This window comes from Crocodylus siamensis, chromosome 6 (genome assembly GCF_052110815.1).
Source record: "Crocodylus siamensis isolate JL-2025a chromosome 6, ASM5211081v1, whole genome shotgun sequence".
In the NCBI taxonomy this organism is placed as follows: domain Eukaryota; kingdom Metazoa; phylum Chordata; order Crocodylia; family Crocodylidae; genus Crocodylus; species Crocodylus siamensis.
In genome coordinates, this window is record NC_143400.1 from 8398587 (window position 1) to 8411004 (window position 12418).

At 52.3% G+C, this 12418-nt stretch overlaps 1 pseudogene; it reads left to right on the forward strand.

Annotated features, from left to right (window-relative positions):
* Positions 1-889: 889 nt before the first annotated feature.
* Positions 890-1031, forward strand: LOC149860865 (U2 spliceosomal RNA; annotated as a pseudogene).
* The last annotated feature ends 11387 nt before the right edge of the window (positions 1032-12418 follow it).

Here is a 12418-nt window from a genome sequence, read left to right on the forward strand (position 1 = left end):
CCCCCAGACATGAAGACAGAGGTCTTAGAAGGCTACGGGTGCAGGAAACATCACCTACCCAGCCTGGCCACCCCTTGGTGAACACATGGGAGTGGGGACCTGGGTCGAGGAACTGGGGCGAACAGAATACAAAGAGAAACTGGTTTCTCCCGCAGGAAAAGCCTCCACTCCCGAGCCTGGAGGGTGACCGTGACCCTAACGAAGGTGGGTAAGCCCCATTAGCGTTCAGCGGGGCATAACCCCCCCAGCCCAGCTACCACGGAAACGTCAGGTAGGAGCTGGTGGCTAAGGGGGTCTCCTACCTTGGGGGTCTACAAGAGGAGGCTTGGCTGGGGCAATATGATCCTGGCACCCGTTCCTGCCCGGGGCAGGGGATCTGTTTAGGTCCCTTCTGACCCTAATTACTATGGTGCTTGCATGGAGAAACAGGTGCAACCAGTAGCTTTCCTGAGCAGAGGTGCTGCTATCAGTGGGGTGGAGCCGCTGGGGAACAAAGGGTGGAGGGACCCCATGAGACACGAAGGGCAACAGCAGTACAAGGCCCAGAAGAAAGGAGACTGCCAGGAACTGCAAGGTCTCAGAGCAGCGAGGGACGGGAGCATCCTGCCGAGCAGAGGAGAAGGGGCAGAGCCTGGCAGCCTGGACGGGGGTGGACGTCGGGGAGGTGTCCGCCCGGGCTCAGAGCCTCAACAGTCCCTTCCTCACCTGGCTTTTGGGGGGAGGCCAAGGCGAGGGAGCCTCAGCTGAGGGCATGGGAGCCCCTTCACAAAACAGAGCCAAGGGAAGCCTGGGCAAGCAGCTCTTGGGGATGCAGGAGAAGCAGTGTGACCACATAGGCGAGCTCCCCTGGCAGGGGAAGCAGCGTGACCACGTAGGCGAGCTCCCCAGGGTAATTGTCTCTGATATGTCCTCCCTAAGAGGTCTATATTGAGCAGATTCTTTTTGGTATTGGGTGGTGGAACTGGAGCGTGCTCCATCCACTCCATGCATTGACCTGGTATTGCAGTGCTTCCAGGACCGGTGCAAAAAAACAGAAAAAAAAAAAAAGCTCTTGGGGATGCATCAGGAATGGCACCGCTGTGCAGGGAGCAGGCAGATGACCCTTCGGGCCCCTTTCTGTCTACAAGGTCCTGGACATCCAAGGCCCTGGCAAGCCGGGAAAGCTGAAGAGAGGCTCTGGAGGAACTTGCACAACGATGAATGTCGGGACCTTGCAAACCCAGCCTCAGCGCAGCCATCCTCACCCTACCTTCCCCAAAGCGTGCTGCTCCCTGACTTTCCCGGGCCCAAGGCAAAGCCTCCTGTTGTCGGGCATCCTCCAAACACTTAGCAGGCTTGTTCTTATTTAACTCCACTCAGGAGCACCCCAGGTCCCTGCGGATCCTCCGCCGGGGGAGGTCACGTAGGCACCAGCTTAAGGCAGATCATGAACCTTACCATCTGGACAACAGACCCAAAGCAAAGGCTGCCCAGCTAGGAGGCATGGATGGAAAAGGCATCCAAAGAGCTTACTGACCCCTTGGCCCTTGGGCCAAGGAGAGCCAGGGGGAGTGCGGGCACATGGAACAGCTGCTAGGAATTGGGGCAAGCTTGGGCAGCACCCAGGTGGCCATCCCAGGCGCTCTATGGGGCCACCCCCACCTCCTGCCCAGGGCAGGGGCCATAGTGCCCTCTGGGATCAGCTCCCTGCAACAGACCACCCACCCAGTAAGCCCACCCTGCCTGCTGGGACCTCCCTTTTATACCCCTCCTGCAGCCCTGCCATTGGCTGCAGGCAAAGTGGGGTGGAGCCAGCCTCATCTGCAGTTCCCTTTAACCCCTTCTTCGCCAGGATGCATCCTTTCAGAGCGCGGTGGGCATGGAGGGAGCTCTCTCCCGTAATCCTTTGATGGAGTGGACATACGTAATGCTGCTACTTCGGATTATGAGCCCCAGCTCTGCGGCATGCCCAGTTCAGCCCAGTCCTGAGCTGCCTGAGCAAGAATAAAAATGAGAAAACTTTTAACATTTACCAAAGTGCAGGTCCAACCAATCAAAGCTGCACAAACAGTCTTTGCTCCGGCTTCCAAAGCAAATCGGCCTCTGGGCTTTGGAACATTTCAGGCCCAAAAGATGCCATTTTCCGAATGCGGTGAGCCGGCTGCAGCGAAATGGCAACGTGGCCCCTGTTCCTGCGGTGACGCGTGCTCCCAGTAGGACGGGGAGAGGTGTGTGTCTCAGTGAAGCCGGGCATATGGCATCGTGGAGGGAGACAGAGCAGGAAGTATTGTGCTCAGCTCTGGCAGGGGCTGAGGACCATTTGCCGTTGTCTTCAATGAGGCAATTAGATTTCTCACACGTGTTTGCTCTCCAAGGGCTGAAGGGTTTGCAGTGGGGTGGAATAGTTTGCCTAATAGTTTAAATATGTATATATAGTTTAAATATGCACGTGCACGCACGCACGCACACACACACCACTACCCACACACCCCGGGATAAGATAGGCACCCTGCTTTTGAAAGGCAGAATGAAGAAAAGCAGCTCTTCTTTTGCACACACTAACCCAGCAGCAGCACAAGAGAGCTGGGCCTGCTCAGTGCTCTCTTCTCTGGGAGCCACTTTTGCTTTTGCCTGCTAACCTAACCAGCAGAAACTGCACTTACCGTATTTCTCACTTATAACATGCAGTAACATTTCCATTGCATTAGTAGCATTGCCCGCAAATCAAGGGAAGTGATTCTTCCCCTCTATTCAGCATTGGTGAGGCCACATCTGGAGTCCTGTGTCCAGTTTTGCGCCCCCCCTGCATACAGAAAAGATGTGGACACATTGCAGAGAGTCCAGCAGAGGGCAATGAAATGGTTTGGGGCTGGGGGACATGACTTGTGAGGAGAAGCTGGAGGAATTGGGCTTATTTAAGAGAAGACTGAGGGAGGATTTAATAGCAGCCTTCAACTCCCTGCAGGGGGGTTGCAAAGAGGACAGAGCTGGACTGTTCTCAGTGGGGGCAGATGGCAGGAGAAGGAGCAGTGGGCTCAAGCTGCAGCAAGGGAAGTTGAGGTTAGATATCAGAAAAAACTCTCTCACTAGGAAGGTAGTGAATACTTGGGCCGGGTTACCCAGAGGCAGGATCCGGCCCGTGGACTGGCCCCGGGGACCTAGAAGTTGAGCACCACTGCTATAGCCAATGGCAGCCCTAGGAGTAATGTTGCCCCACAACCACCAGGGCATAGGGTGTGTTTGATACCCCTGCTTTAGCCATCAACAACGCCATCATGGCCCTGATCCTCCAGTCTCTTGGCATGCCCTCATCTCCTCGCAACCCCCCCAGCGCTGTTATCCCCATTTCACAGAAGCCTGGTGAGGCAAAGTGACTCTTCCACATCCTAACCATAGGCTCATCCATCCTTGCTGAGATCACTCAGCTGGAAAGTCAATTGTCCTCAGTCCTTTCCCTACCCCCTTCTCCGTGCTGGGACAGCCCCATCTCTTTTCCAGCATGAGGGGAAGGCAGTCACCCCCCTCAACACCTGTTTATCCATTTCCCACGTTGAAAACCCCTGTAGTAGGTGAGGGCAAAGGGGGTTGCTATTCCTCATGCCTCTGTCTGCTTTCAAAGGGATCCTTTCAAACACAAGGCATCTGTGTGCATGTGTCTCTCCCGACTCAATAAATCTACAATTCCGTTTTATAGGAACCAAACGAACTATTGAGCCAGCCCAATTGGAAAACTCAGGGCTGGCTCGCGTCCCCTCAACGTTTACCTAACAATGCGCATGCCAATCGCAACACCGCCACCCCACCGAGCTCAGAAAGGGCATTTTTGTCCAAGGTACTTTTTTTTTTCTTTTCCACCCGGAACCTTACTTAATTCTGCATGCCCGTCAGCAGAGGTGGTGTTTGTTCGGTCAACACCAAGGCCCGCCTACGGGAAATAGCTCTTGGACTCTGGGTGATAAGCTCAAGTCAGGACTTCCAGCTGTGTATTTGGGAGGGGTCTCTTCCGGGTTTTAACAGAGCTGTTCTCTGTGTGGCTGCCGTACGGCCTGCTCTCATCTCTGCAGGGACGGTAGATAGCACAGAGAAAACTTAGCTGGAGCCTTCTTCCAGGTCCGGTCAAGATCGGCTAGGATAGGCCTCCAGAGGCTGGTGGGGGGCAATCTCCAATAGACTTTCCCACCAGTCTTGCATAAGAAAATCCTTGGACTCTCACTGCCATGACATTTGAGCATGGCTAGAGGCAGAGGGGAGGGGTGCTTTGGTGTTGAGGCCTGGACTCTCGCTTCGGTTTCTCATATGGGACAGAGCTGCCTCCGTATCCAGATCCTGGTGGAGGTGGGGAGAACGGCAGCACGCCCCCAGACGGAGGAGCGGGGGGCCTTGGTGAAAGGAGACCAAGAATGGATGCTGTTCGAGCCAGCGAGTGAATGAGGGACATGCTAGAGGGAACTCATCAGAAAGTCCCTATGAGTAGTTCAGGGAGGACGGATGTGTCCTAAGACCCCAGAAAACAGGGAATATCCCTGCTACGGTGTGCACTGCGGGAAAGCTCCGGTGGATATCCAGGCTCTGCGGAGACTCACGGGCTGAAGTTTGCAAACGGGACCAGGGAGGGCTTTGCGGCAACAGTCGCATTGAAAAAGCCTGAAAACCTTGGCCAACGTTAAGAGCCAGTCGCTGCCCGACTAAGTGGGGAACTGAAATCAGGAGGGAGGGGAGGCATTCCCAGGAAGCGGCAGAACGGAGGGCCTTGACAGCTGGGCCAGTGCCGTACCCACTAAGCCACATTGCCTCTTGGACAGCATAGTCCTTAAAGGCACCAGGCAAGGGTACTATGGGGAGGGGCCCATATAAATGCCACGTTGTCCCTTCTGCACCCCCATTACAGAGGGCATAGGACGGTGGGACTGTGAAGGTCATCTGGAGACGCATGGAGACCTTCAGGACGATCTGGGACAAACCTGCAGGAGACCCCCCCCACCCCGAGGGGGCTGTTCCCTGCCCTTAGGCTGAGAAAACCATTCCTAATAGACAATGCAAAGCTGCCTGGCTGCACATTCAGCCCATGGAAGTGGCTGCAGCTCCTGGCTAGGGAGCCACGGTCGTCCAGCTCATGGTTTGAGTCTGGAGGTGTCCTGTTCAGTGCCCACCATGGCAGACAGGCCTCATCACATAAATGCTTAGCAAGAGGAGACAGCCATCTTCTCATGTACATGAAACAGAGCAGGTCCTTCCACCCTGTCTGCTTTCATCCATTTTTCCAGAGCCGTCAGGCCTAAAACTGGTCTGATGTGTCAGCTGGGCATTTAAGAGACTAGGAAACTCATCCCCTGGTGACACGCTAAAGAGATGCCTGCACTGCCAAAGAAAAATAAAGTATTGCTCACACGGGTGAGCCAACCCAGGTTAACCCAGCAGCAAAATGAAGGCCACCTGGGTTTTACTGCAGCTCAGATGAAGGTCTCCGCAGCTGAACTTGAGTTGCTCACGAGTTAAGACCCAACTTGCCTTGTTTTCACTGCTGCTTTAGCCCGAGCTAGCTAACCCAGGGTAGCCAACTGTTCGGACTCAGGGAAGGGGTCACACCTCATCACGGGGTTCAGGCATGGAGGTAAGGAAGCGGCTTAGAGAGCCAGGCATCCGAGGGGGGTGGGGAAGATGGTGAAAAGAGCAGGAATTTGGGATCGAGGACCGCAAGCAGAAATAAAGGGGGTGAGAGGAACCTGTGGATAAGAGCTGCGCTTGAAAAAGTGAATAAAGGTCTGTGACCATCCTAATCCTCCACGGAGCCAGAGAAGGAAGCCAAGACGGTTCCTAGGCACTGCTCTCATCCAACCCGGTCTCCGCCAGTAGACACGAGCATCCAAACCCATTGTCACAGAGCCACGTTCGTGGGCTTGTAGGGAAGGAGGCCTGAAAACCTTGGCAGCCACCTGCCCCCCGGTATTGGACGATACCTGGTTCAGGTCAATATTGGATCCGTTTTAGCTTTCCCAGGTGGAAGAGCTGGACCTGGCTTTGGAAATGGGAGGTGCCAGCTTCAAGGATAAAGAAGGCACTTTGCTCTGAGGCCGCCTCATCCCAGCTCAAACGCAGCTGTCCGCGAGTAAACAGCGGGAGCCCCAGAACTGCGTTGACCCCACTGCAGGAACGGGCCTGGCCAAAACTGGTTTTCAGGTTGGAAAAAACCACTCTTCCCTGTCACCCCTTAATCTTCCTCCTTTAAAAATGTAGGTACTGGTGGGACGTGGGAAGAGTTTCCCCAGAAACAAATGATTTGGGGGGCGGGTTAGTGGAAATCTTCGGGCTTTTTATGCAGAAACCCATCATCTCATTTTCATGTTGGGGGGAAAAATGGGGGGGACCCCCAAAACCCAAAGAAACAAAAAAAAAAAAGCAGCTGATTTTTCCAAAAGAGCAAAGCAATGCTTTCCATCTTACAGCCAGGGAAAGAGGTCACAGGTGTCTCTGCTGCTATGCAGGGCCCCCCACAAGCCTATACCTGCCAGTCCTTAATCCTGAACACACCTGAGCTCGGGTCCCAGCCTGCACGACCACTGGCCGGAGGTCAAGGTCAAACCTGCCTCCTGGCCCTTTTCCTCCCTGCAGTATGCCTGGGCCACATCTGCAGGCTCAAGCACCAGAAGTCATCCGGATGTTACCCACACATCCTTGGGCCTGACTCCTGGGCCTTCTGCTCCCCACTTTCTGTCTCTGCTGCCTGTAAGTAGAGCCAAGCACAGCTGGAGAGACAAATCCTGGACACATTGATTCCTGGAAGGGCTTCGCTCCAGGAACGGACTTACTATGTGAAGCAGCTGTAGGATAATGTAGAGATGGGGAAGGCTGGGCTCCTGAGACTCCATGCAGCAGCACAGAGAGGTGCTGGGTCCCTTGTCCAAGGCCCCACAGGATGTGAGGACCCAGGTGAAGAATACATGGTGGTCCATGGAGGGACCACAGACTTTCCTGTGTCTCATAGGGGCCATTATACCTTTCATGTGCTCATATCTAAACACAGCTCCAAATTTTGCTCCGTACGTTGGGCACGCTCTTCTTTAAGGAATTAGATTGTATTCACATGTGATCCATAACCAAGCCGGCTGGGGTCACTGCTTTGCTTTCCAGTTGGTGGATTGGTCGCAGGCAGACACGTGCGTGATAGCTTCGCTCTAGCCGAGACAGGCAAGGTAATGCCAGCAACAAGGAAACAAGGACCCCCGTGCTGTATGCAGGGTCTCCGGTGGGTGACAATCTGTGCTGAAGGCTATGCCTCTGTGTCTTTGCTGTCACACGAGCCAGAACGGGCTAGGCCAAAGTATGGCCACGCAGGACTTCACGCAACCACCGTGAAGACAAGGCATTTTCCCCATTGTGGATGCTTGGGATGGTGAAATCCTCAGGGATTTGAACATGGCAACGAAGGTGGTATTGGGGTATGGGGTCCTAGGAAGAGACTTATGGACACCTGGGGTCTAAGTCCTCATTCAACTGCCCAACTTGCTTCCCTTTCTGCCTGCGAGCACTTGAGAACCAGAACAATCTTTCCACGGGTTTACCCAGGATCTAGCACAGTTCTGGACATAGGCTCCCCTTTGCAAGACGTACCTCAGCAGTTCAAAACTACTTGCAAACTTGGGAACGTTCCCCAATAGGAACGATACTTTACCAGAGCCTGCAAAATCTAAATTGCCCTTTCTCCCCAGCTGCCCTTCAGAGTCTCTGTGCCTTGCTCTGTGCTTTTGATTAGACCCACATGCTGTGAAAAGGCACATCTGGTTTAAGCCCATGGGGATCCTGGGCAGGTTTGAAACCACAGCTGTATATAAATAGGCCTCTGCAAGGACCCCACTTTAACCCACAGGATGCAGGGCCTCATTCTGCCATGGCACAGACTTCCCTATGCGTTAACGAATAGAAAACATGACCCATTCCCATGACTTTCATTTCATAAGGCTCTGAGTTCTTCTTACAGCTCCAGTTCCCGGAGTCAGGAGACATCAGACCCTTAGCTTCCCTCTTAACAATAAAGGGAGACTCTTTTAAGGCCTCGGTATGGCAATTCTCAGCAGGGTGCTGGGGCACCCTGGATGCTGCCAGATTTTCTGAAGCATGCCATGAGGTGTGAGGCGATAAATGAAGCATTAGGACAACAGCAGCTCCATTGAGCAGAGCAGCACAGGCTCGGGCTTGTCCCCATTCCCACTGCCAGGCCCTTCGCCAAGGAGGTGAGTACCAGTCTATACATTAGTGATTGAGACTGGACTGAAGGCACCTTCCACCACTCTTGTGAATGGAGCCACACCCAGTCAGGGGCATCTTGAGGCCACAAAGGGTGAGAGCCACTGCCGTGGTAGCTGCTAGGAAAAAGCTTGCACCAAGATCTAGGAGACAAACAACCCTGTTTCCAGTTCTCTCCCTCGGCCTGTATCACCTTTGACATCCGTGGTTTATGGGAGTCTGGCTTGAGCCTGGTAAAGACTAATGGGTTACCTTCAACTCGCTATTACTGAGTGTTGCAGGGTCCAGGGCCCTGCTACCAAGTTTCACCCCAGAGCTTTGCCCTCCAAACTGTCTCTGGGGTCACCCCCATGCTGGGTCTTTCTTGCAGGGCGGTAGCTCAGCTGCTTTCAAGTTACTGGGAGCTCCCACTTGCTGCAGTGGAGGCTGCTCTGATATCAGCACCCCACTCAGCCAAGACCTGGGGGACAGCCCAGGAGCCAGCAGCCCAAGCTGCTAACTAGGTTCACAGACCAGAGCTTATCAGAAACCTGCGCCATGCAGGCCTGTCCTTGCCGTGGTGCCTGCAGTTCAGGCCTAAGCCAACTTTAAAGATTAACCCTTTAGCTCAGGGGTGTCAAAACCTTCTGGGCCTGCAAACTGGAAGAGCAGTGTGGGACTGGTCCACAGGCCAAAGGAGGGGTAGGGGCTCAGCCCCGCATGGGGTCCCCATCATGCTGGATCCAATGCTTGTTCCAGGACCATACTGACCACCCCGACTGGCTGGAGTGGCAAGGGGCTCATATGCGACTTGCATGCCAGTGCAGGCACTACACAATACACAGCGTGGTCCTGGAGGGGCTGGATCTGACATGCAGGTGCTAGGAGCAGCACGTCCTGGAGAAGACACGTGCTACACCTCCCAGAGGGGCTGGGGCAGGCACCATGGGCAGCTCAGGCCCTGCGCACAAGGCTGGTCAGGTATGCGCAGTGTATGGATCAACTCAAGACTCAGGGGCACCAAGGGCCAGATGATGAGGCTCAATGGGCTGCACTCAGCCCACATGCCAGACCTTTGACACTCCTGCTTTAGCTCCAACTCCTACAGTTGTTCAACATTCAAGGCCCAACTGCATCCTCATGACACCGACACCAACACCAGATACAGCAGCTGTCACAAGAAGCTAAAACAGACCCTCTTCCTCTGAACTCTGGGTGGGCCCAGTCATTCTGGGCCTGCTCCTTGAGCTATACATTCATTTAACGTAGCCTGAACGTGGAAGGGACTGTTCTCTGCCTCCACACGGCAGGCGCTGAGAGCGGCGGCGAGAGATGAATGGAGCCTTGTGCCTTTGGGTGGGAAAGAGCTACACGGGCTATTTACAGAAGCTGCTTGTGTTTGTGCAGTGTTTTAAAGATGCTAATTTGGAAATATTGGGTAAAACCCTGCTCATGTCTACGAATAAGGATGTAGGAAGGAGGGGAAAAAAAAGTCAACATGACCTGAAAATCCCCAGACAGGGATGGGCTGGCAGGCTAGGCGACATGATTTATTCTATTAGTAGGCCTGAAGGAGGGGCAGGTCTGAATGCTGAATGCTTAATTTCATGGCTGCAGAGAGAAGGGAGCCTGGTGTGGCAGTATCTGGATGCAGTGCTTGTAGGTGACAAGCAAATCTTTGCCACAGGCACAAGTGACTTTTGACACATTAGTTCTCCTGTTCTTAGGAGCCAGTAAAAATAGTACAGATGCTTTCTGAGTGTCAGGACCTGAATACAGGGCTCCTGGGTTCCCAGCTCAGAGCTTTGGCTTGGACAGCCTTGGAGCTCAAAGAAGCTGAAGCAGAAAGAAAGAGGCAGTGATGCCCAAACCACCTTAACTCTGCCCTAGCTTGGCACCAGAGTCAACCCCACAGCCAGAACAGCTACATGATACCCTATTCATGGGGACGTGCCATCTATCACAGATAGAGCCAGGCTGCAGGACAGGTCACATTCTGTTGGTGTGAACAATCATATCAGGCATCTTGAGAGGACAAAAGAGCTTTTAAGCACCATCCCAGGATGCCCCCAACTCAGTCCCCATTGCCGATCGAGACCACAAGCGACTCTTTCCTCACATTGTCACTGTGGCCATGCAGAAATGATGCACCGGCTTCTCACTACCTATGAGACACCTCCACGATATTCAAGATGTCCCCTGGCACAGAAAGGACCATGGGGAAAAATACCTGAAACTAGGCCACAGGTAAGCTTACTGAAAGTGATACATGTTAACACACAAAAGAATTATGTTAACCATTCAAAAGTGAGAACATTTTGCTAGCTATATAAAAAAAAGAAGTCTCTTGGCTTGCCACTTAAGAGTTTTACAGGCAATTTTATTTAACAATAAACCATTACAAAAAAAAAAAAATACAGGTGTGGAGGGTGGGGTTTTTTTTTTTGTTTGTTTGTTTGTTGTTTTTTTACTTGCAGTAAAAGATAGAAAAGGTACTAAAATGAGTTTGGTATAAAACACAGAGACAGAGAGAAAGATACAAACCTGTCTATGAAGAACACAACCTGGTGGGGAGAATATCTCTTTTGTACAAAACTACTGCTTACAGGTCCAGCAAAAAATGTATAAAATATTATTCCCTATTTGGAGACAAAAATACAAAAAATGGACATTATTTCATCCTTTGCTCATTTTTAAAAAGGTCTGTACACTGGGGAGAGGAACCGGGCGTAGCCGTTTGGGAAGCTGCTGTCAAATATTCTCTACTTCCCGCCTTCCCTTCCGCCTCCCCAACCTTGCTTTAAAATAAATTATACAGCTGAGTCTATCAGCAAAGACAGAGGCTGGGACTTTCAAAGGAGCCCAAGGGTGTTAGGCGCGCTGGGTACGTTTTTAGAAGCATGGGTGTGATGGGATGCCAAAATCCCTTTGGTTTTTAAAATCCAGGTTTAAATTCTTCTGAAAAGTTTCCTTCTTTCACTGCCACATGGGTGCCTAATTCCCACACACCCCTTTGCGAAAGTCCTAGCCTGAGTGTACTTAAAAATGCTGCTGTTGGAAGCACAGTTTAACCTGAATCCAGTTCCCAGAATTAAAACACAGCCTGTCGTCAGTTATGCCAAGGCAAAGTGTGTGCAAAACCATACTGAGAAGTGTCGGGGTGTAGGGGTTACCTATTTGGGAGGACTTGACACCCCTTGCTGCTCAGCTGAAGCTGCCTGCACAAGGAAAAACATCAGGAGAGAACCAAGTCCTTTGGCTTTTGGTAGGAATTTACATCAAGGAAGCAAGAACACAGGCACAGAGTAAGACACATGCTGCAACGGTGTGTTCTTTGTTGCTTTGGGAAGTGCTCCAAAGCATGCCTGACAATTCCCCTTAGCTGGGACACCATCTGAACCCATGGCAACACGTGGCTGTACCCAAATTCCATGAAGGTTTGCTGCTAAAAACTGGGAGGTGTCTGTTTTCCCTTTGGTCGGGGAGGGAAAAAAAAAAAAAAGAAGTGATTTTGCCAAAGCCGCACCCAATCCAAACAGATCCATTCTCAGGGATCTTACTTGGCTCTCAAAATGTCACCTGCACACTCAGGTTTCTCTCTCAACGCTGCCAAACAACAGAGGAGTATTCTGTTCTGCCTTGGGCACTACGGACGCAATTAAGAGGCAGGTCCTGATTGCAGGATTGTCCCTGGTGGTGATAAGAGGCTGAGCTCACGATTAGAAAAAGAGAATGCTGGCTTGGAAACAGAGAGGAAGGAACACGGGAGTCACCTGAGGGGACGGGCAGAGAAAACCCAGAAGCTCCTTATGCCAGTCACCTTTGTGACCAACCTTGAATGCTATTTTTTTTTTTCAGTTCTACCAGACTAGCCATTTAGTGGCCATAGAGCACCTGCTCAATGTGCTGGCTTCTAATAGGGCTTCCTCCTGTACTTAAGGGTAAGCCATCTTCACGCATTGAAAACCTACCCCCCCTTAATCACCCCTGCACCCACTGTGCAACTGCCCAGCTCACTAGACATTCAAAGCTGAGGATTTCCCACTTGTGGGAATGTTGAGATCCATGTAAATGCTTCTCCCTTCCCTGAAATCCCTGTGAAGCAAAGCACAGTCAGCCCTTTGAGACCGACAGCAAGAGATCTTAAAATAGCAGAGAAGGTCCTTGAAAGTTCCCCAAGCTGCCCCCTCAGTCACAGCACTGGCAATTGCTTGTTTAA